This window comes from Nelumbo lutea, chromosome 8 (assembly GCF_056320005.1).
Source record: "Nelumbo lutea isolate HS-2025 chromosome 8, American lotus-T2T, whole genome shotgun sequence".
NCBI lineage: Eukaryota > Viridiplantae > Streptophyta > Magnoliopsida > Proteales > Nelumbonaceae > Nelumbo > Nelumbo lutea.
In genome coordinates, this window is record NC_142691.1 from 9,591,026 (window position 1) to 9,616,008 (window position 24,983).

Consider the following 24,983-nt stretch of genomic DNA (forward strand, 5'->3'; position numbering starts at 1 on the left):
CTCCTAGGGCCATTCCCACCAGCAACAGGCGGAAGAAAATTCTTAGTTGTTGCGGTAGATTATTTTACGAAGTGGATAGGAGCCGAACCTCTGGCAACCGTCACGGCTCGAAACATACAGAACTTCTTCTGGAAGAACATAGTATGTCGGTTCGGGTTACCTCGGGTTCTAATCTCCGACAACGACAAACAGTTCGAGGATATCAAGTTCCAAGAGTGGTGCCAGAACATGGGGATTCGGCAAAATTTCACGTCAGTCGCGCACCCACAGGCAAACGGTCAGTCGGAAGTAATGAACAGAGCCATCCTGCGCGGACTGAAAGCACGTCTGGATCGAGCTAAGGGATTGTGGGCCGAAGAGCTACCAAGTGTCTTATGGGCTCACCGAACGACCGAAAAAGCAGCCACGGGAGAAACCCCCTTCAACCTCACCTACGGCACTGAAGCGGTGATCCTGGCGGAAATCGAAATACCAACGTTGCGATTAGAAACATACGACGATCGAACGAACGGAGACGAGTTACGCACCAACCTCGACCTATTGGACGAGGTAAGGGACCTCGCGCACATCCGAACAGCGGCATACCAGCAGCAGGTAGCTCGCTACTACAATAGCAGAGTAAAGAAACGAAGCTTCTGAGTCGGCGACCTGGTCCTCCGTAAGATTATGGTGCCCGAACCCGGCATCGATTAGCTTGGACCTAATTGGGAAGGGCCCTATAAAGTAAAAACAGCGCTCGGGGGCGCATACGAACTCGAAACCTTGGAAGGCAAACAAGTACCCCGAACATGGAACATCGTGAACTTGAGGTGATACTACCTATAAACCACCTAGCGAAGTGGACGAAATCAGGCCCTATGTGCCACAAGGCAAGCCGAGGAACTTCAGCGCAGACAACACATTATCAGCTCGGCAAAAAATCAGTTCGCGGCATAAAAGGCCACGGAAATTTAAAAACCCGGCAAAGAAACAGCTCGGGGAAGATGAGCAAGGGGAAAAAGACACTCCATTGCCAGAAATAGTACATTGGTAAAAAAAAAAAATTTTTACATGCCTGGAGCCACTTCTTCGCCATCGGAAGGCACTTCAACAACACCCGAAGGCCCTGCCTCTCCTTTAGAGTCCGGCTCGCCATTGGCAGCATTGGCCATCTCCTGAGTTATACGCGAAGTGGTTATGGCACTTACATCGAGGTCGGGGTATGTATTCCGGATCATCCACCGGCTCAACTTGAAGCCCCTCCTGTAAGAGTCCACCATCAGATCGTCAAAACGCGGGGAGGCAATGTAGTCTTCAACTGCCTTCTTCTTGGCATCTTCAATGCCTTGGGAAAAAATCTGTGTTCTCTCCCTAATGTCCTCCTGAAGATACTCGACTTGATGCTGCAAATCCAACTTCAAGTCCGCCATATGCTTGACAACTACCCCCATGGCCTCGGCGTCACGCTGAGACCTCGCCTGTCTGGCCATCGCGACGCGAGCAGCCTTTTCAACAGCATAAGCAGCCGCCTCAGCAGCCCGGGTATTTGCCTCTGCAGCACGGAAGGCTTCTTCAGCAGCATGAGCGGCAGCCTCAGCAGCTCGCGCCTGTCGCGAGCTCCTCTCCACTTGGGCCGCCAAGGCATGAATCGAAGAATTCACCTACCAAAAGAAACAAGTGAGCAAAATGACAGCAGAAGCAACAGAATAAAAAAGGAAGACAGAATCTAACTTACCACCATGGCATGTGTTACGACGCGGTAAGCGACCTGGTTCAAGGGAAGATCGGTCCACGCCGCGACCTCCTCGGGGAAAGTAGCGTCCCTACTCTTCTGAAGTGCGTAGTTCAGCGTCAACACGCTCCTAAACTCCCCTTGACCTCCCGAGCCTGTCTAAACGGCCACCTGCCACCGCCACTGACGCCGCCATCTCCAGTTAGACGGTTAGGCAGTGACGGTTCTGTCTCAGCAGAAAGGACGACAGTCGAGTTGATAAGCGCAAGGGTAATCATACCCGATCTGACAAGGGCCTCGGGACGAGTACACGAAGTGACTATAAGAGCCCCCTGCCCCCCCCCCCCCCCCCCGACAACGGAGGTATGCAAACTTTGCGCTATCTGGTATTACCTTGCTTTTGAAGGATTCTAACTTGAGATTCGGAGCTTCTACACCGAGTTCCCCCCCGGAGCTTTCCCATCTCCTCCGTTTCAGGTTCCCTGCTACCCCGTTCGGAAGCAAGGCAGCGGACAGCTAAGACCAGCCGAATCGCGCTCCATCAATTCTCTTTCTCGTATCCAGAACCAGAACTAGAAGGCACCGGTTCTCTATCGTGTAAACAGGGCCTATATATGGGCCAGGATCACTCTGAGGCCTGAGCCACACATCTTATTGACGAGCCCAAAACCCCATGAATCAACTAAAGAAAGGAAAGCACTTCAATGGATGCGGAATGTCCAGATTGATTTAACCAATGCTGAAGAAATGCCCAGTTGCCCACTTCCGTTTCTTGGGAAGGTCGAACAAAATAGCCAATAACTGTCAAATTGATCACCTAAATTTGGTGGGTCGACAAAGATAAGTGGGTCCCATAAACCTATAAGTTACAACACTAGCACAGATATATTTCATTATTTGCATTGCAGCACAGCTTTTGCATAAACTCTAACCCAAAACCAGGATTAACTCTAATTGGGCCACAACCCACGTGAGTCCAATCTGGTTTCCAAGGGCTAACCCACAAAAGTACTTCTTGTTTTACCCAGAGAATAACAACAACAACCGATCAGATTTGACAATTGTGGCCCATGATGGATGGCCCACACTTCAAAGTTGAAGCCTCTGAAGAGTGATATACCCCAGAAACCACAGTACATAGGATTCCCTACACATACACTTGTATATGGTAATTTCGGTGGGTCAGATCAGGTTGATCATTCCGTTCATGGGCCAGGGAATACAAATCAGGTCGCCTGGAAAATACCAGCTTTCCAGTTACCTCGGCCAGACATATTGTTTTTTCCTCTTTGAGTGGTGGGGTAGGGAGAGGTTGGCTGGTTTTGAGTCCCGGTTTAGTGGGCCACATACATATATTAAGGGAATCGGGTTCAGGTGCTTACTCAAATAGTCAAATTGGTTCCAGTAGTATCAAATATTCAAATACTCCAGTTAGTTGCGTCCTTGAATGGGCTTGATCGATAAGACATGATGGATCAAGTTCATCATTTCTATCCCTATCTGAATTCTGAAGGGGCCGAGTTACTTAGTTGGTAGGCCCAAAGAAGAAAATTAAAAAAAAAAAAAAGTGTACAATTACTTTGTAAGTCCAAACTCTATAATTTTTGAGACGGTCAGCGGGGCTTCCGATTCCAGGAGCTTCTCATTTACTCAATGAAGAAAATTCACCTATGCCAACCTATGTACGATAACATTGTCACACTTCTTCATAATTAGATCGGGCTGGGTTGGGTTGGATCGAATGGAAGCTGGTAGGGCCAAGCCCAGGCAACTAACAAAGCCCTTTAGCTTTTGGTTTTGGGTTTGGGAAGGACCCCATTGGCATTGGCTTATGGCTTAAGCTATTCCTGGCTTAATACGCATACTCTGGACTCTGGAGGTAGAGACGTTTTCACGTAATTTTCCGGGAATAACAGAGGTCGTTTCTGACTTGCTTTAATTGGGCGATTTGTTGCTTTTGATTTTGGAAAGCTTTAATTTAATTTAAATACGCGTTGGCTGGAAGCAAAATGGGCTTTTACAAGTATACAAGTATCAGTTTCATTCATCAAAGCAAGAAAGTGATGGTTGATAGATATCCCCCCAATTCGTTAATGGAATCTGTGGGGGTGGGGGGTTCTTAGACAAAAATACTCCTGTGTCGTTTTCAGTGGCATTTCTGTAAAATTCCTTTTCATTGAAACACATTTTATATTACGAAAATTTAAAAAAAGAAAAACAAAACAAAAAAGTCGGAGTCGAAGAGCTCGCTCGCTGCCTGAGCGGCTGAGCCTGTTATCCAATGCAATGCTCCGTCCGTAGAGGCACTGTGGGTACAGGGAAGTGGAGGCCCACCCGCTGACCCACATCCAGTAATAAGTAAATACCCATCCAGAGTCCAGACTGCAGAGACTGTCTGGTTCGTTGTAGTTTGGCCTGCCTGGCTCGTACTTCGTAGTTCGTACCACCAACTAGCACCATTCACCATAGAGCTGAGAGCTCTTCTTTGAAATGAGCGTGCTTTCATTAAAAGCCATAACAAAAAAGTCACAATAATAAAAGTAAAAAGTAAAAACCCTTTAGCTTTAGGCATTCCCGTGAGGAAAGCACTTTACCATTGATAATATAATGAAACTGTACTTGTGTACATGATAAGTAGCATCATCCACCATTCAATTGATTGACCCACGACCCATCAATGTGACGTGAAATTGACTTTATGAATTCTCTTTAAAGCCCAACGGGCCAAGAATTATCAAGAGTAGCAAAAAACTGTACTCTGTTTATCTCCTGATCAAATCTGAGCTTTATACTCAAAACCGCAAAAAAAAAAAAAGAAACCCATTAAGGACATATTGATAAGAACTCCAGCCATGTGGGTTTTCAGATGGACCGTGGCCTGCCCATTTTAAATGTATGATAATACACTATTTGCGATGCAGCAGACCGGAATTAAATGGATCGGGTCAATCAAATTGTCTACATCATGAATATTTTGTTTCGGGGTTATTTTACGTTTTGGTTGACTAAGTTAAGGGCATCAGGCATCATCTGACTCATGATGAGAGAAAGCTGATGCCTGATTCCCGGAAGTGAAATACTGAAATGGGCGTTTTTTTTTACGGAGGCATCTTTCACCCTCTCCTCTTAAATCCCAATCCTAATCCTATGCAGCTCTACGCTTTGGTGGTATCAATTGTGGGTCCTACATGCCGCGCACGATTGCTACAGTGAGCCCCACGCGGCTCAAGGACAACGTAGATAATTTACGGAATTACGTTACGTCGTTTCTTCTCTTTTCCTTAATCCTTATCCAACAGTAACACCAAAGGCTGAAAGGCGAAGGCGAGGTCCAACCGTCCAATTACTGAATTACACCTCCATCCAAAGTCCAAAATTCTAAACCCAACAACAAATGGGCCTTTGCCCAGTTGTTTCACAGATCCATTAAACTTGGGAAATTGGGATTTTGACTTTGAGGAATCAAAGAGGAAAAGAAATTGTTAGCAAGAGGTGATGGGATGGGGAATAATATATAATATACAGAGAGCTGGATGGAGTGACACTTGACGATTGATTCTTGGAGAGGCAGGCAGGAGTAGGACGGACTACGGAGACAGGATGAATCTTATTGTAGCACGCACCACCTGACTCCCAGAGTCCTGAAGCTGCTTCAACAGTAACAAGTGACTGGAATCGGCCTACTTTCTGGTTTCTGGTCCAATGCGCCATTATTGAATGAAATATCAACATGTAGCATTTTTGTGGTCAATAGCTTATTTACTTACACACTAGCCACGCATGCGTGTGGGACCCGGCACCAGCAGTACATGTGTATCACTTTAAAAGTTAAAGTTTAAAAGATGCCTTCTTCTGAGACAAATGGGCTTTCACATCCTCTTTGGGCCGGACACTGCTGGGCCAATCAAGATATGCCCCCGTCAGCCTGGTTGTGGGACCCAACATGGACCAGCTCACACTCATGGCATGATGGGTTTTATGTGCCTGTCTGTGTGTAGGTGATTGGCCCAATACAAGAACCATGGAGGATTTATGCTCATGAGTTCATGGCTGATGCCCATCATCACTGTACCTCCAAATTTGTTTGTTTTGAGGAGTCAAAAGAAAGAATCAAGAGAGAAGGACACGAGGTGACAAATTAAGACCTAACCTCTTTTCAGTTTTTTGACTCCTGTAAATCAATGGACAGTGGTTGTTTCTTGAATCAAATTATGACAGGTCTCATAGTGTAGAGGATGATGATTCCCCTTCACCAATAACCATTGATTTGATAACCTCTGAACAACTAACCCCATGGTCTACCGTCTTCCCTGGGCGTTAACGATCACGTCACTAAGAGTGGAACTGGAAAGCACAACAGAATGACCTCCCTCAATTTGCATATCTCTGTTCCTGGCTAAGATGGATGATAAGCCAGCCAAAATCAAGTGTCAAGAGTAAGAGGATTTTGTTTTCTGGAGGAGACTGTAGCTGATGGGATGGAAGGTGGAAAGCCTGTGTATCAAATTATCAATATCATATGGAGATTGAAGAGTAACTATCCCTTAAGAAATGATCTTTTGCAAGTTGAAGGGATGATTAGGAAAACAATGAATAACAAACTTAAAGTGCTTACCACCTGAGGGGTAGCCCAGTTGCTGCGTTGGATGAATTGTCCTGTTGGTGGTGCGGTTTCAAATCCCGCTATTCTTATATCTATAAGAAAAAGAATTATGTGATTATTTGAGGTTGTTGATGTAATGTATTTTTTACTTAAAAAAATAATGGCCCCTATAGGGGTGTCAGGCAATTATTAATACCAAAAAAAAAACTTTAAAACACTCATAATTTAACAATGGATATGACACTAAACCAAATGGAATGGTGAAAGAGAATTCATATAATCGACCCCATATAGTTGGGACAAGGCTTAGATAAACATGTTAAGTAGGATTAGAATGTTTGAACATAAAATTCATAAAAAAAAACTAAATAGCTGTAAAGAATATTTCAATGAGTTAAAAAATCAATACATATCATACAATATGCACCAATATGTTGCAGTGTTTTGAACCTTATTATGTATTAGTGAGCATTCTCTAGGAAGGTAAGAAAAGTTTATTGCCATGCATTTTTACCGAAAGGTTAGATCATGGATAGGATTCAAGGCCCAGTCACATGTTGGATGTAATACTTTGTACCTGCAACGGTGGGTGGGAGGGTGTCACAATGAACACAAGAATCCAAGCTTGACGTTCTAGCCCAGTTATGGACACCACCAGATCGACCCCATACTCGATGTGCTTCCACTAGGGGATCCAAAAGTATCACCACGAATTATTTGTAGGCCCAGACCACGTTCACCAGTAACCATTTAATAATGGATGCAACATTGAGATTCGAGATCACAGGTCCAATGACTTTGACCTCTTACACCTACTAATGACCACAATTATATAAGGCCTTAATAACGGCCCACAAGTAAGGGTGTCAATTGGATTTGATTTGATTCGATCCAGTCCAATGTGAGTCCATTATAAATGGACCAGGTCTAATCCAATGAATGTTTTGGACTAATATGGACCGATCTAATTCAATGTCTAGACCGCCCAATCTGTTCAAATTCATTTTGATTTAGATTGGTTTCAACCTAAACCCGGTCCATTGATACGTATTCATATCTTATATCAATAGCCCAATCTGTTCAAATTCATTTTGATTTAGATTGGTTTCAACCTAAACCCGGTCCATTGATACGTATTCATATCTTATATCAATAGACCAGATATTGGCTTAATACAACCCAATCCAATATAAATTTGTTATGAACGGACCAGTTCCAATCCAATCTAATAAATATTTTGGACTGAATCGGTCCAATCCAATATGCCTTATTGGTCTGTCCAATCCGCCCAAATTGATTGTGGACTGAACGAGGTCCAATCCAAAACCGGTCCATTGACCCCCTTACCCACAAACACGTCTGCACGCATCAATGAAAATTTTTTTATCCAACAATTCAACTGAACTACAAGACTACAGCTTGTCTCGTGCGGCCTAAAAATACGAGAGAATGTGCAAATTGAGAGGGACCGATAAAAGGGATGAAAATTGAGACGTAGTGAAGGAGTAAATATACAAGAGAATCTAAGGAAACATATGTTCGGTTAAGAAATATAAGTGTGTTTGGCAAGTGTTTTAGCAAGATGTTCCAGACAACCCAAATAACCAAAAGGCATACTTGAGTTTTCGGGGTCTTGTTTTTTAAAGATCAAAATCCTAGTCTGCTGTGGTCTATCAGGCTGTTAAATGAAAGATTTTAGGCACGGAAAGTATGATTTTCAGCCATTTGGGGCTTCCGTGGGCTTTCTGAGGCATGGGTCTTTCTGGCTTTTCCATCTTTTATTGCCAAACAGAAAAAAGACCAAATTTTGGTTTCCTGAACTCTGAAAAAACCAAAAGACCACACAAAAAGACTTGTCAAACCTTATAATATTTTGATAAACTATTTCAGTGGATTTATGGTATCCAACAAAACAACTGACAGCTATGATAACTAATAAAAGGCAAAAAAAAAGTCAAGTTCATAGTTGTATAGTAGGGCAAATTTGGGGGATGAGCATAACAATAATGGCCAACCAAAAAAAAATGAAAATTACAGAACGAGCAATGGAAGCATGTATCAAGTATCAAGCAGGTAGCTGCCAGATTGACTGCAACATCACAGCCAATAATACTTGAATAGAGGAATGAGGTTGACGCATTACATATAAATGATTAGGCTTGTGAATCATATCGTTGAAAAGCATCGACACTCGGTGGGGTCACCATGTGAGATGGGTGTGAATAGAATCAATTAAAGTACTAAGATATCATATGGCATCTCATGGGAATAGCTTGCTTTTATCCAAGTAAATTTTTACTGTCAACAGCTCTCCAGCCCCAGCTTCAAGCCTTCAACTTTATCTGGGTAATAAAAGTGAATCCAGGACGTCGTGGAGTTCTCTAGCATGTATGTTTAACTTCATGTGTATAGTTCAACTATGATATGGCATGGAAGTATTATTCCTTCTAATCTCTCATTTGAGAACACAAGGGATTTCCTTCATGCCTCTGCTTTAATTAGTCAAGCATCTAACACTGTTGAAACTTTAAAAGGAGATTCTGAACTTAATTGAAAAGCTTTAAATTATTCCTAAGGTATTTTTACTTTCCATGTCAGATGCTCCATCCTGCTGCGTCATACTAACCATCAGAGATGACAAGACTCGAGACATATAATCATTGGTGTGGAGGATCCATTTAGGGCATCTACCACCTCCTCTGTTTGCTTTGTTTTACAAATATCAGCTGCTACATAATAAGGCCATATCTTTTTATCCAACCTTTCTTTTCCTTTTTAATATTTTTCGGATAAGATAACAAAGAAAAAAAGCTAAACCTTGAACACTACTACCACCTAAGTGGCTCTGTTGAAATCATTTCTGATAAAGCCTAAAACGTATAAGCAAAGCCAAAGCTCTTGTCAAAAAAGAGGGAAACAGGTCACAGTCAATCTAGAGGCTTTTTCCTTGTTATTTGTTCTCCTAGCAGTTAAATACGATAATGTTTTTAGAGGTAAACAATGTGATAAACAGCTGCATAAGGTGTTCAAGGTTCAAGTGCAGGAGCCTACTGGTTCAGAAATATCTAATTTCTGTGATATTATTGATTGGAAGTCATCCATATGATGAAAAAAAATGTACTTTCAATTCAAGTGCCAGTGCTTTGTACTAGAGTATTTGATGGACCTGATTTTTGCATGACTTTAAACCAAAATGGAATTTACCAGCAATATGTGAGCTTTTCCTTTGAATTTTCTGTTTTAGAAACTATAGAAATTAAATTGCATGCAATGGCGCAATACCAAATTAAGAAAAAATGTAATATTACAAGGTGGGGTTAAGTCCCAAACTAAGGCTCAAATGATACAATGAAGAAGAAACAAAAATAACTTGATGAAAGTACAAAAAAATTAAAAGGACAAAAAAGGAACCAAAAAGGAGATACCGACTCACCTCCTTTTGTCTCTCAGATCCATATTCTCACATAAGATCCATGTTACAAAGATAGCTGAAATCAATGCAACAACTGTTATGAGAAGCAAAGCATAACTGAAATCCTCTGTTAGTGAATCATAGGTACGTGAAGGTGCAATTCTGGTAAAGAAGAGATCCACTCCATATGCAAAGACAAGGCTAGTTGACTCCAGCTTAGCAAGAACCGTTACAATGCCCCGTAGCCCTTCCACCTTGAGTGAGTGTGTCACGTAAGACTGCGGAAACAACCCTTATATCAATAAAAACCAAACTAGCATAGGACAAAGTATATGATGCAGCATATAATCATGTTACAAGAAGCACTTAACCATATTCTAACAGCTAACTTTGTTTAAATGCTCCAACAGCTATATTTCTTCTATAAAAAGGCATATAACCTCAAGTATGAGGGATCCACATTATCCATTCTTTGTAAGAGCTAAGGGCCTTTGTTTATGTGTGTGTGTGTGAGAGAGAGAGAGAGAGAGAGAGAGAGAACCCTTTTGGGTAAGTGAATCCCCTCTTCTTTGGGTGATTGAGTCCCAAAACCTTGTAATATACATATATATATATATATATATATATATATTTTGGTATACAAACCTTGTGATATTTCCATGTAATCAATCTCCATCTATAAAGTTCCATCCAATTTCATTTTTCTTATTTCTTTCTTTTGAATTGTTTCTTCTATTTTCTTTCTTTGTCACTTGAGCCACATGCCTTGGAGCCCGCTCCACTTGGAGTCATCACATACACAGCTTCAAGTATTTTTTAGCAAAGAAAACATAGATAAACAAAAGTCTGTATCTCATATTGAGACCTTAAAGATGTTTCACAGTAGCTCCTCCCTTGTAATCTTACTTCTGTTCCTTGCTCAATCCATTACATAGTTTATGGAAACATGGTGGCAACAACCCTGGAATATGGTATGAAAGATACTTGGACTAGGGAATCCATCATAGAGCTTTACTTTCCTCTTTCTTCATTTTCTTTTTTCATGAATGTATTTGTAAAAGGAAAAGGAATGGAGAATACAATCAGCTAAATTTGACAGACGGTAGAGATCCTTTTTGTGCAATAGTAAAATCCCAGGCTAAGAAGCATGGAAAAACGGGTTTGAGTCTGACAGAAATTGTGTGCAAAAAAAATGTCAAAGGTTAGGTCCATAACCAGTCCACCCCTCCCAAAATTGTGGATATCCTAGAACAACATTTGGATAATGTCCCTACAGAGATCTTTTGGTGGGAAACTTAGCAGATAAAGAGGGGTGAAGGGGGGTGAAACATATAGTCCTACACTCAATTTCTTTCAACCTTTGTTTCTTCCTCTTATGGTCTGCTACATGTATATATAACAAGCAAACTTGCATTGTTATCTTGTAGAAAGAAGCTTCTGATTTAGGGGCTATTGGTTGTGATGGTAAAATCTTGGGCTGACAAGTGCAACTATACAGATTTGAGACTGAGAGCAGACACTTCATGCAAAAGAATGCAGAGCTTAGGTCTGTCTCCAGTCAAACCTTCCCAAGTCCTCAACAGTGGACTAGCATTGGAATGTCCTTTCTAAATAGATCCTCTTGATTTCTGTTGCTTCTTGAACTGGCATAGAGATGTTGTCCTTTTCATTTTTAAGTTAATAATCAAGCCAAGCTAAGGTCGGTATGGCTGCAGATATACATGCACAAATACACACAAGTGAAATAACATAGGTATATTAAATGCAAGTGAATTTTGCAGAGAAACTCATTCCAGGCACACTAAACTCAAATAGTGATAAAGATAAGCTGAGAATTGTGTTTGCAACCACCTCTCTACCCAGGAATTACAACTTGAATCGGCTGTCCTTTTCTATATGGAGCAGCTCCAATGAAGGTTAGTTAACAACTCAACAATATATTGTACATATTACAGCTAGATAAACTTTTAGATCCATCTAATGGTCTGGTAAACTGTAAAGATGTCTGTGGAAAAAGATATCCCAGGTAATCTTCCTGGAGCTTTCTTTGTAAAGAATGAAAGAAAAAAAAAATCATGAAAAGAAAGACATAGAATAGTTGAAAGAAAAGGTAATGTACCTGAGGAATAATTGACAATGAATCAGTTAAAGGTATTATTCCTTCTCTCTCTGTTTGTGTTGGATCAATCGATCGTCGAGGATCTAAATTACGTTTATCAAGTGCCAGCACCTATACAGCAAAAATTGCAGCACTGTCAGTACACACATACACACAGACAAAGATGTTGGAAACATAGCAAATTGCTCTGCAAAATGTTCCAGTTGCACAACAGAATTTAATAAGAGTGCATTCAAGAATCAATGTTTGTCTGTAGATTTCAACTGACCTGATCACCAATTGTACCAATAAGAAGTTACTTGGAAGTAATACCCTTGGCTGTTAAAGTCACTGCCATTGTCTTGACTGAGTGAGTGAAAAAATACGACTGGGATTTCACCATCACCTCTGGCCGAGAATATGAAGAAACAGCTGAAGTAAGATTATGCTTTCCAAGAACAAGCTTCCAAACATCTTTGTTATCCTGGGTACAGAAGCCAATTTTGGGAATACAGAGAAAGATTAATTTAAACAGTACAAAGTACAAGTACAAAAATACAAGTACAAAAAGGAATTCATAAGAACTGAAAAGATACTTACAGCCCGAGACTGATAATAGATCTCAATTACAGACATCTCATATCTGTGTGCTCTAAGATTGAAGTAATGGTATACAATTCAGTTCTCACTAAAGATCTTGAGAAATAAAAAGAAGGGGGATCAGTTCCATCACCCATAAAAATACACAATGATGAAAATAAAGATATAACCACTTACAGCATGGATAGGACCCTGTGAACCAAAATGAGTCACATGGTGCAGGATACGATCGGTAATGGTGTCAATGAGATATACTACCAACCAAGATTCCTCAGGTGCAGCTGTTCCAATCTCACCAGCACCTTTAGGTGAAACAGCAGCTACAAAGAGCAGATTTCTTGAAATATATTTACACATCACATCTTGATATGCTATTAACCTTAGCCTGAGTACAAACCACCTAGTGAACACAAATCATAAATGATTTCAGTCTATACAAAGTAGTTTTTTTTTTTTATCAATAATACAAAGAATAGTTAAGCATGGATAATAGTTAAGAATATATGCAACAAGAGCAAAAGCAATGTACAGTAAGCCCTATTATAATTAAATAGTTCTTAAATGAATTATTCCCATGATCTAATAAAGCTATGAGGAATCAACTTGGTTCCATGGTTTATATATTCTCCAATATCTATTAAGTAATAACATTTTAAGAAATTATATATAATATTATCTATATATATATATATATAAATTATTACATATTGATGGCGTTACTACAAGGTGTAAGATACACAAAGCAGCTAGGACTACAAGTAGAAGTAGAAGAGGACTCAAAGCTGGTAAAAGGGTGGCTTCAATCAGGTAATTTGGGGGCATGGATACATAGACAGTCGATGAGGGAAATTATCAGCCTAACAAGAGAGGTTGGTGTCTACTTCAAGTGATAAGAAGATCAGCTAATGGATTAGCAGATACATTAGCTAAACAGGGGGCTGTTAGGGGGAACATGTTCTGGGCAGAGTTGTGACTCAGTGATTGTATCTCAAACCCAACTCTAGGGGTGACAGTTGTATTTTAAGTTTTTTTTAATGAAGTTACCATTTCCTATAAAAGAAAATAATATTATCTACATGTATACATGTAGAATACACAGTTTGTAGATAAATGTCCGCATGTAAAAAAAGCACTGTTAGTTAATTTGTAAAGAAATTCCTTTCGAGAGCATGTATGCAAAAGAAATTTCTTATGGTGCAATTGAGATTTGATGACAAGGAGATACCCCAAACTAACTACTCTTGTTAACTTGGATCAACCATCCATAATGAGAGAGAGAGAGAGAGAGAGAAATTAAAGGGGATGTTGTCCATAGCATTAGCTCAGGGTGGTTGAATTGGATAATGAATCCACTGTGCTGTGTGATTAGCAAATGCAAGGAGACAAAAGGGAAAATTCTATAAAACAGTTATAAGACCAACACTCTTTTATCAGTAGCGATGAAGTTTTATTTGTTATGTATGAAAAGAATGAAACATAAAGCAGATTGTGCCAAGCACCCTGATACAAAGCCTAGCCCTTACTAACCTTCCCCTAAGAAACAGAAGAAATGTATGGGAGCTGAGTGTATATGCTGGGCATACTTATAGGCACACTTTTTGTACGTGTTTGAGTGTCTCTCACCCCTCATTATAGTTCTTACTTAATACAATACTTTTTACCATCAATAAAAAAAAAAGAAAAAAAAAGAAAGAAAAAACAGAAGAAATGTCCCATCAATTCTTTCCTAAAAGTCCCCAATACGAGGGATCCTTCCCCAATACAACTGCTTCCCCTTGGTGCCTTGTTATGCTAATGCATCTGACATGTAATTGACTGACCTTGGGGCTCATCTAAAACTTGTACATGTTACAGTCTCCTGCTATCTCTCTAATTATCTATGCTTCCAAGATTCAGCCCTACTCCTTTTGGATGTCGACTTTTTAGGGGTCCTTGAATGGGTTGTTAATACTATAGAAACTTGTTGTACAGAGGGCCATGTATACTTTTGATTTTAAAGTTCAATGCAGGATGAAATGCTGCCAAAACTTAATGCACCATGCAGGATTCAAGGACATATCTCGAGGTACAAACTTTCACTAAAGAAATGGGATGATAGTAAGCAGAATTGACTTTTTTACATTTTATTTCCTGTAGGGTGGGCAAGTATAAGCATAAATGGGTAGATTAATGACAAGCTGGAGGAAGCATGTAACATTCATCTTAACAAGGTTATAGATTGGAGAAAGTTAAACCAATATCTTCTTTTATAAAGAATCAACAGTCCTTTATCCTCATTTTCAACCTAAACATAATATGTTGTCTTCCTCCAAATGAGGCACGAAGGTTATAAGTAGAATGAAAATATCACTGTACTGTCATTCTCAACCAAGTCAAGAACAAATGAGGATAAGCCTAAAACATTTAATTTAGAATCCACCCAAATAAAGGACATTTGGTATATAAAGAAGATATAGAATAGGTAATAGTTAGAAAGAACTACCATGTAGCAAAAGAAAGAAAGAAATTAGGATAATATTGTGAACTTCATCTAATTTCCATGTTGCAGTTGCAATATTTTTTCTGAATCATAGGGAAATGCAACAGACAACAACTCTCTGGTGTTAAAGCAGTAGTCATCCTCCACTTCAAGAATACAATTTCCTTCTATTGCATGCCCTCTAATGATGTCCTCAGATTCAACAGAATACCAGTATATGTTTGGTAGCTCACGTTGCAAGATATCAATAGCCTCAGGAATTCTGGGGTATACGTGTACATGGTTGACAGAATCCATAAGCAGATGGAGTCATTGTTCTGTTGAATCCGTAAATGGCAATGGAGTAACTTGTGCTACTGAATAAGCAAGATTCAAAGATACAAAATCCTTCCCAGTGTATGAATCAACAAAAGAGAGAACACCAAGTGCATCAAAACCAAGTCCACATTTACCAACAACAAGAATAGATGGATTTCCACCATTGATATATGTCCAACCCAGTGGGATATTGACAGGCTTCTGATCTACGAAGAGAAAGCAGTAAAAGAGATCAAATGACTCATCCATCTCTTGTATGCAGGGCATACAGCTTGCCTACTCTAGTAAGAACTATCAGCAGTTTTCAAAATCCACTGTGGCCTCGTGTCATTTTGTTCTTCTCAGAGTTTTTCATCCTCATTCCTTGTATAGCAGCTATGTCATCAGGGCATGCAAGCATCAGAGTTCCTTTGAGTTTCAAAAGATTTCCCTTTCCAGAATACAAAAGTGGAGACCAATATCAGCTAAGAAACAAAGAAACAACAAAATCTTTGATTTCAAACATGGAAACATAAAAAGGGGAAATATATTCAGTTTCAAGCATGAATAAATCTTAGATATAACAAAATAAGTTTCTAGTAAATAACATCAATAAAATGTGCTGAAGTAATTGTGTTCAACATAGTTTCAAGTTACAAAGGAGCTTTTAAACCTTTGATAGGTTTAATTCATAGATGTTGCATCTCTCGATAATTTAAAGATGGCTCCATTTGTACCTTAATTCAATGTTTTAAAAAACAACCGGAAATGGAACCACTTTTCCTTCTGGGTCACGGGTCAGTGGTTCAACTGTCCAGGTCAAACAGATTGACCCATAAACATATAAAAATATGATGAGATTGATTTCCTTAGACAAATATTCCTAAAACAGTTTAAATAACATACCACACGGAACTACAAGTTCTCGAAAAAAAAAAGAACAAAAGAAAATGCATTCAGACTTTATGATTTTATCGATGTGAGTCAATCACTCAATCAATCAGAAACACACGCACGCAAGAGAGTGAGAGTGAGAGTGTGTGTGTGTGTGTGTGAGAGAGAGAGAGAGAGAGATCACGTCGTGATTCTTACTATTTATTGAGGTTTGAAATGTGATAGTTATGACCACTAATTGATGTGAATAACATCACATTTAAGGGAGAGAGATAGTGATTACTTGCAAGCCATCACCCGGGCCAAACGATTTAACAGTTCAAACGCTTGGGTTGACAGTTTGCTAACTATTTCGACAGTTTTTCTTTCCTTTTTTTTTATCATTAAGAAAATATTTAATTAGAGCCAAATAAGAAAAGTTACAACATGGTGATTGATAAAAAAAAAAGTTACAACAGGGTGAGAACCCCAAAATACAGTTTTACAGTTTTGCCCAAAACATTTGATGTCTCATAGCCCCTTGTTTAGCTAGAGTATCCGCCATCTCATTCGCTGTTCTTCTCAACTATTTGAAAGTAACACTCAACTCCCTTGCAATGCTCTCAATCTCCCTAAATGTGTGCCTATAGATCCACGGGGTCTGGGTGCTACATCTTATCCAGGAGATGACCACCTGAGAGTCCCCTTCCACTTCCAATCTAAGGAATCCAAAACGCTAGGCAAATTTTAGTCTATGTAGAAGTCCAAGTTGTTGTCCACACGGTGCTACATCTTGTCCATGTTTTTCTCACAATGCAGGGTTATAGAGTAAATGGGACCAGTTTCCGAGTTGAATGGTTCAACCATCTGGGTCAATGATGGCTTGAAAACATTGCCTTAAATTGGACTTCATGAATAAAGTGCATCATTTTCCTCTATATGTTTTGATCAATAACAGCATAATTTTATTGATGATAAAGTAGAAAGGATTGTACAAAATATAGAAATACAAAGGTGTAAAGTAGGTCAGTGATAGATAAAATCTCTTCTCTCTCCCCATAACAATTTTTGAGAAAATTTAACAAGAATTTATTAAGAAAAAGAGGGGGAACAAGGGGAGGTATACAAAGCAGGGGGAGAACCACTACAAGTTACAAAGGAGGAAGCTTGTCGCTATACAAATGGTCCAAGTACACACCAAATTTAGCTAGGCCATCTGCAGTATGATTGTGTTCCCTAGGAATCCAAACTAAATTAACCATTTTATCGTATTTGCTGAATCACCTGCAATTATCAAATTCTGAATTCCCAAATTTTTTATTATCCTGATTCTGGTGAGAGCAGCCATCACTTCAGCCTTTGTGGAATCAGCCCAGCCGATAGGACCACCAAAAGTCCAGCATATATTGCCCCTTTCGTCCCTTACTGTACCTTCAATACCAGCAAGGCCAGATTACCTAAGGCACAAGGATGTTTGCTGGGGATGAGGGAGAAACAGAAAGGGGTGAACATCTCTGATAAGATCATTGACTGAAAGTCCTTTGAACAGAGCTGAATTCACCGTCCAAAGGATGCAAAGGTAGGTAATATCTGAGATTAATTCCTCCAAGGTTCTGCTTTTATTGTCAAAGAGGCGATTGTTTCTTTCATCCCAAACACCCCACAACACTGCATGTAGCACTGATTGCCAAAAGACCTTACCCCTTTTGCTTAGCCCTATTCCTTGTCATTGATTCAATGTGTCCATAATGTGTTTTGGAAAAGCCCAGCTATAATCTGCCATTTTCAAGAAGTGGGACCATATCCTTTGGGTGAAACTGCAGTGAAGAAGGATGTAATCTGCAGATTCACCCTCGCTGAGGCATAAAATACAAACATGAGGAGATATGGAGCGTCTTCCCAAAAGTTTATTTCTGTAGGAGATCACAAGTATTAACTTTCTGGAGACAAGCTTCCCAAACAAAGAAGCAAATTCTTGAAGGGATGTGGCTACACCAGATTTTCTTGCAAGGAAAAGAGGAATGCTGTTCCTCAGCAATCAAAGCCCTGAACATAGACTTAGAAGAGAATTCGCTATTTGGGTGAAGGGTCCATATTCGGGTGTCAGAATGAGAGGGGGATATGTAGGCATCTTTGAGGGTTTGAATTAGGGCTATTAAATCAGAAATCTCTGAATCCCTTAGGAGTCTTTTGAGATGGAGGTTTAAAGAATTCTCAGCAGTTTGGTTTGGAAGACAGGAAGAAATAGTGGCTTCTTGATCAAGGGTAAGGTTAAACAGCCTAGGGAAAGAGGCTTCCAGGGTAGATTCCCCCCCACCAAAGATCTTTCTAGAATTTAATTTTAGAACCATTTCCCACTTTATACCTTATAAAAGGAAAGAAAGAAGTATGAATGGGACAGATACCTTTCCAAGGATTTGTGGCCTTTATCCTCTTCAATTGGAGATTGCAATCCCACCCGTTTGTATTTCATCCATATTTACTTGAGATGACAGCTGTCCAAAGAGCATTGGGTTCTTTCGGAAATCTCCAGAGCCATTTGCCTAGGAGAGAAGAATTTTTCTCTTTAAGCTGTCCAATACCCAAACTGCCTTCCTCTTTAGGTCTGCATACTTGTTTCCAGCTGACTAAATGGTTTCTCTTATCTCCACCACCTTCCCAAAGAAAGTTCCTTTGAAGCTTCTCAATCTGATTTCTGACTTTGGTCAAAATCTAGAAGACTGAAAGAAAGTAGACTGACAGATTTGATAAGGAGGCCTTTAAAGAGAGTAAGCCTACCCCCTTTTGAGAGATAACACTTTTTCCAAGTTGATAGTTTCTTCTCACATTTCTCCATCACTGGTCTCCAGAAGTTGAGGGATTTTGGATTCCCTCCAAGAGGCATTCCAAGGTAGGTAATGGGGAGATTCTCCTCTTTGCACCCCAGCAAAGATTTGAAGTTTTCTAGAAGTTCCACTTCCACTGAGTTAAGAGCAACAATACTACTTTTGCAAAAATTAGTTCTCAAACTAGTGAAAAGCTCGAAACATTCGATTACCATTTTGGTGTTTGCGATGTTAGTTGTGGAGGCATCCAAGAACAGGATTATGTCATCAGCGAACTGTAAGTGAGAGATGTGAATCTTATCCCTACCCACTTCAAACCCTTTCACCAAGTTGAGAAGAATTGACTTGTCAAAAAGGTAGTTAAATATATCCACCACCAAAGTGAATAGTAAGGAGGAAAGAGGGCAACCTTGTCTTAGACCCCTACTAGCCTTGAAATAACCTTTCGCTTCACCATTTATCAACACTGAAAACCAAGGAGATCCAATACAACTTTTAATCCACCTGATCCATTTTCTCCCAAAGCCTCTTAGCCTTAAGCACTCAAGAATACAGTCCCAATCCACTTTGTCGTACGCCTTCTCTAGATCAAGTTTCACAAGGACCCCCGGGATCCTAGAAGATTTTCTGTCTTCCACACACTCATTTGCAATAAGAATTCTGTCCACAATTTGTCTTCCTTTTACAAAAGCAAACTGATTTGAGGAAATTAGATATTCAAGGACTTCTTTATGTCTGTTGGCCAGTACCTTCACCAAAATTTTGTTCTCCCAACCAGACTTATAGGTCTAAAATCTTTAATTTCCAAATCTCCCCCTTTCTTAGGGATGAGGCAGAGAAAGGTAGAGTTTAGGCCTTTGTTAACAATGGCAGAAGAGTGGAAATCCCTGAAAAAATCCATGAGATCTGACTTTACAATTTCCCAACACTTTTGGAAGAAAAGAATAGGGAAGTCATCCGGCCCTGGAGCCATGTCTCCGTCCATGCTGAAAATAGTCTTCTTAACTTCTTCCTCTTCAAAGTTTTTTTCCAATCAATCCCTCTTTTCAACTGATAGGGTAGTGCCTTCCCAATTATATAATGTAAACTGGTTTTCACTATCCTTGGAGTAGAGGTTTTTAAAGAAGGAAAGGAAAGCTTCCAAAATTTCCACAAGATTCTCCATTTCCATCTGATTTAGGTTGAGCTTAGAAATAAAGTTCTTCCTATTCCTTCATGAGGCATAGCTTAGAAATAAAGTTATTGTCTCCTTCTTTCAACCATCTCACTCTTGATCTTTGTCTCCAATAGATTCCTTCCCTTCTAACTAGCTGTTCCCATTCCTTTCTTAATTCTGCTCTTTTATTTCTGTTTAAGGCATTAAGGGTCCCATTTTGCTCTCTACTATCCAAATCCTCTAATTCTGAAAGAATTCTTTTCTTCTCTTCTTCAACAGCTTTAAATGCTTCTCTCCCCCAAGCTTTAAGGTTTTACTTCAAAGCTTTTAATTTCTGAAGAAGCCCAAAATCAGCCCACCCCTCTACTTTGAAGTCTTCCTACCATGTTGCAACAATTTTTACTGAAATCTTTGTGGTGTAGCCAGAAAATTTCCAATCTAAATGGGGTCTTTCTTTTGATGATTCTTTCGGTGTTCAGCAATATGGACCAGTGGTCTGAAGTACATCTTGGACGAAGTTCTTGACACATGTTCAGGAATCTCTCCAACCAATCCTGAGATAGCAGAAATCTATCAAGTCTGCAGCTTATGGCTTTCTTGCATGTTTGACCAGGTGAATAGTCCATTGGTAAGGGGGAGATCACACAGATTGTGTCTGTCAATAAAGTTAGAGAATTTTCTCATACTTCTGGTTGGGATTCTACCACTAGAATGTTCCGAACTGAACCTAGTGACATTGAAGTCGCCCACTAAACACCATGGTATATCCTCCTCCTCATGCAGGGACTCCAGCTCGGCCCAAAACCTCACTCTATCAGAGGGAGAGTTAGGACCATACACACCAGTGAGGATCCAGCTGAATCTATCTTTAATATTTGTGAACAGAACCAAGATTGAGAATTCACCTTTGTCAATCTCCAAACCTGAAATTTCATCTTCCTTCCATCTTAGGATGATACCTCCAGTGGATCCCTCAGCTGGAACAGCAGTCCAATTTCTACCCTTTATTCCCCATATGGCTTTCATAAGTTTTCTGTCGATGACTTCTTTTTTTTTTTATTCCTGAAGGACAATTATGTCTGGATTTTCTCTCTTCAATGTTTATTTCACTAAGCTTCTTTTGAGCTGACCTCCCAAACCCCTGACATTCCAGCTTAATACCTTCGTTGAGTCACTTTAACAGAATTCCCCTTGTTCATCCTATTCCCTTTGAGATGCGATCCATTAGACCCCACCGAAGCCTTTTTAGTTCTCCCCACAACAATTCCCCTCACTTACAATTGTGCCCAAAATAAAGTCTCCCCACCCCTTGTTTGGCTAAAGTATCAATTAAGGAATTAGCACATCGTTTAATCCAATTGAAAGAGACTTCCGTCTTCTGTCAACAATCTGAATTTCTTTTCTTTGTTGTAAATTGATAGCTTCAACTCTTCACTTTGTATCCAGCTTACTACCAATTTCAAATCACCCTCAATAATCAAGTTCCCAATGTTCAATTCTTACACCCTTTGTACACCTTCCAGCAAAGCCAATACTTTTGCTCTAAGGGAGTCTCCCTCCCTAGACAATTCTGATTATAGAGCTATTATCTTGCCCTCCCCATCTCTAAAGACACTACCAATACCTAACATTATTGGGTTTCCTGTGCTGCTGCCATCAAAGTTAAGTTTGATGGACCCTCTTTCCGGTGGAGACCATTGGTAATTGGAGATAATCTTGGTTGAGCAAGATTCAGTCACTTCCTTTCACTTTTTGAGTAAATCATCCATTGACACATTTGAAAAGGTATCCAAGGATTTCAACTAATGTGCCACTCTAATCATAATTTTCTTCAACATGTCTTCCTTGCTTCTCTCCTTCTCTAGAAAAATTCTAGGATTACTTTCTTACCAAATTGTTGCCACTCTTATACACCTCCACATGAGTCTTCCCCTTTTCTTTGGCCCTATAAGGGTAGTTGGAGCAAATAGGCTTTGAACATCTGCTGACGGATTCCATCTACATTCAAATAAGGAGAAAGACATTCCCAAATAAAAGCAATGAAAGAATAGGAGATAAATAGGTCTCACCATTATCCTTACACAAAGTACACTAGCGAAGAGATAAACACCACTTTGGTTGTTTCTTTTAAGCAAAGCACAAGTTTTAATCTTTTCATAGACAACTTCCCAACAAAAAATACCAATTCTAGGAGGAATAGGCTTACACCATACCTCCTTAACTGGAAAAGAAGGCAAAGAATTAGAGAGAGGCTAGGACAAGGCTTTGAAAAAGCACAACAAAATGCCTGAAGTGGTACAAGTCCAAATTCGGTTATTTGACTTAGAAGGACCAAGAAAGTAATCTTCCGACTGTTGAAGTAGTTACACTCTAGAGTTTAAAATCTCTTTTACCCCTCTAAAAGTCCAAATCCCAATTAAAGCCATTACTTGAGTTTAAAGGAATCAAGAATTTAGAGATGGGCTTATTTTTAGTACAAGTGTGTGTAAAAAGTGAGGGCAATTTTTCTTCAAAGGGGAAGACCCTTAACCAAACATGTTCCCAAAATTTAATCTAAGTACCACTACAAAGATTATATTAAAATATTTATTGATTTCAATTTTATATATTATATTATATATAAATTTATATATAATAAATTCAGTATGTTATATTTACATTAATTTATTATATATACAAGTTGAAAAGTAATTAACTTTTTATTTTGCAGAGTCACATTAAATCTGAATCCGATCCGAGTCCATTAGGATTTGAATTCAAATCCGATAGGATCCAGATGCAAGTTTTCAATAATCAGATCAGATTAGGATTCTGCCAAATCAGATCCAATTACAGCCCTAATGGTGAGACTATACCTCATTTACTAATCTCATGTACCGTTGTGAATTATGTTTGGATGGTTTTGTGCATTCTCTTTGGGTGCAGGTGGGAGGCTCAAGATGTGGCAAGGTTATTTACCCAAATTTTTTGAGACAGCCTAAAAATTAAGATAGGGTTTTCAGGATTAACCCTCTCCTTAATAGTACATCCTTTGCCAGGCACTTCCACAAAGCAGCTGTCCAAACCAAGAATGGGACTTTAGAGGGAGTAGAGGAATCCCAGACCACTTTGCATGGGAAAGAAGGATTCATGATGGAACCACCAAGATACTTTACAAAGGAATAATAAACTGAGAAGCAACCATCCTGACCACTTCTTATCTGCTTCATTTACATCAATGAATACTTTGCTCTAATGGAACAGACGTAGGAGACTGTGAATAGAAGGTAATTCATGGATGGTTATCAATTGGATTAGAGTGAAGATAGATGGCTCTTGGCTATCATGCATTTTGCATATCATCAAAAAGACCAAAGCCTTGGTTCCCAAAGTGAACACCTCATTCAGGTAAGCAAACCTCACCAAATGAGAAAAAAAAAACAAGAAAAACCCTTTGACTGACCCACTCAGCGTCCACTCTGGATCTCCTACCCAAGAGACACTATTTCCATGTATTGGAAACATCTCCACATGAATGACAAGGGAGATGTTCCCAATGCACACCTGTAATGTCCAGCAGGTAGGCATGTGGGAAGAGTTTGTGGGCAGGAAATCTGAGCTCCTCCCCAAAAAAAGACCACCGACTAGAAAGGTATTGTTGCCCTGATACATCTCACTCATAGGTAGATCTTATATGCCAGTTGAATAAGATTTTCACCCTGGCTTTGAAGCATCTAACTTATCAAATAACATGCCACAAGGACTAAGGCACATCCCTCCATACTAATACATTATTTTTTTATCAGTAACTCAAACTTTTATTGCTTGTAACGATAATGTTACAGAAGAAATGTACATTTTTTTGAGGAAAAAGGTAGCTTATTGTATTGTAGTAATCCACAATGACTTATAATATGAGTTTATAATGGAAGTAATGTTCACTATCTTATCATTCTCTGCTTGTTTTTTAATCCATGAGAGCTTAGAAAATGTATGGCTATCCTATTTGTTCCTATTTAATTCAGCTATTTAACAAGACCAACTTAGGAGAATAAAAAAGCAATAGTAAAATAAATATTCTTAAGAATTAAAACTACATGTTAGCATTACTTTTTCTAGTGGCATCAATTTTGTCTACAGCATCATTGGCCCCAAGGACATGTCTCCAGACTGCATTTAACCAAAACCAAAAAAATATCTCAGTGAATCTACTTAGGTATTTAAGATGATGAGTAATTAAACAATCATGGGTTCATAAAAATTATATCATGAAAGTCAACAAAAACAGGAGATTTGAAATTAATACACTTACTCATAATGGAATAGACATATAAACTTACATATGCCCCCCCCCCTACGAAGATCAAGTGAAGCAATAACATTCTCCTCTATTGAGACAACAACACGCTTTCCACCAACATTTTGAGCATGGAACACTGCCTGCTTTACTTTCCCAATGTACTGATGATGCCTGTAAACCCAAATCAACGATGTAATGCATCTATACTAAACAAGCTTTATAAAAATTTAAGGTGCACGATATATTCACAGCAGAAAAGGGAAACGATGAAAGAAATTCTTAAAAAAACAATGAATGAACTTTTGTTAACTATCAAAGATTGAACTTGGCCACAAATTCTCCTGAATGCAATAGAGAAATCGGAAGTACAGAGCTCGAAAGCTCTGAAATTTTTTCAGAAATAAAAAAAAAAAAAAACTATCAATTGGGATGAATTATAAATAGAAAACAGTTCAGAAAATGAATAACAGGAAAAAAATCAATTGACGAGAGGGGTGATAGAAGACGAACCAATCAGCAAGCCCTACTTGATCTTCATATAAGGCAGAGCTAAGTATTGCAGACAGGAGTAACGTAACAAGCAGAAAAGCCCTCTCAGTCTCCTAGACAATGGGGAGCCAGATCTGAATGAAGAGAGGAAAGTCTACCTG

General features: G+C 39.4%; 1 pseudogene across 1 annotated transcript; it reads right to left on the reverse strand.

Moving 5' to 3' along the window:
- Window positions 1-9,575: 9,575 nt before the first annotated feature.
- Window positions 9,576-24,506, reverse strand: LOC148842601 (uncharacterized; annotated as a pseudogene). Its single transcript, XR_016103480.1, has 8 exons — window positions 24,374-24,506; window positions 24,144-24,203; window positions 14,950-15,651; window positions 12,602-12,824; window positions 12,425-12,520; window positions 12,114-12,308; window positions 11,846-11,956; window positions 9,576-10,004 (listed from the first exon to the last, which is right to left on the reverse strand). The product of XR_016103480.1 is annotated as an uncharacterized LOC148842601 (transcript).
- Window positions 24,507-24,983: the final 477 nt, after the last annotated feature.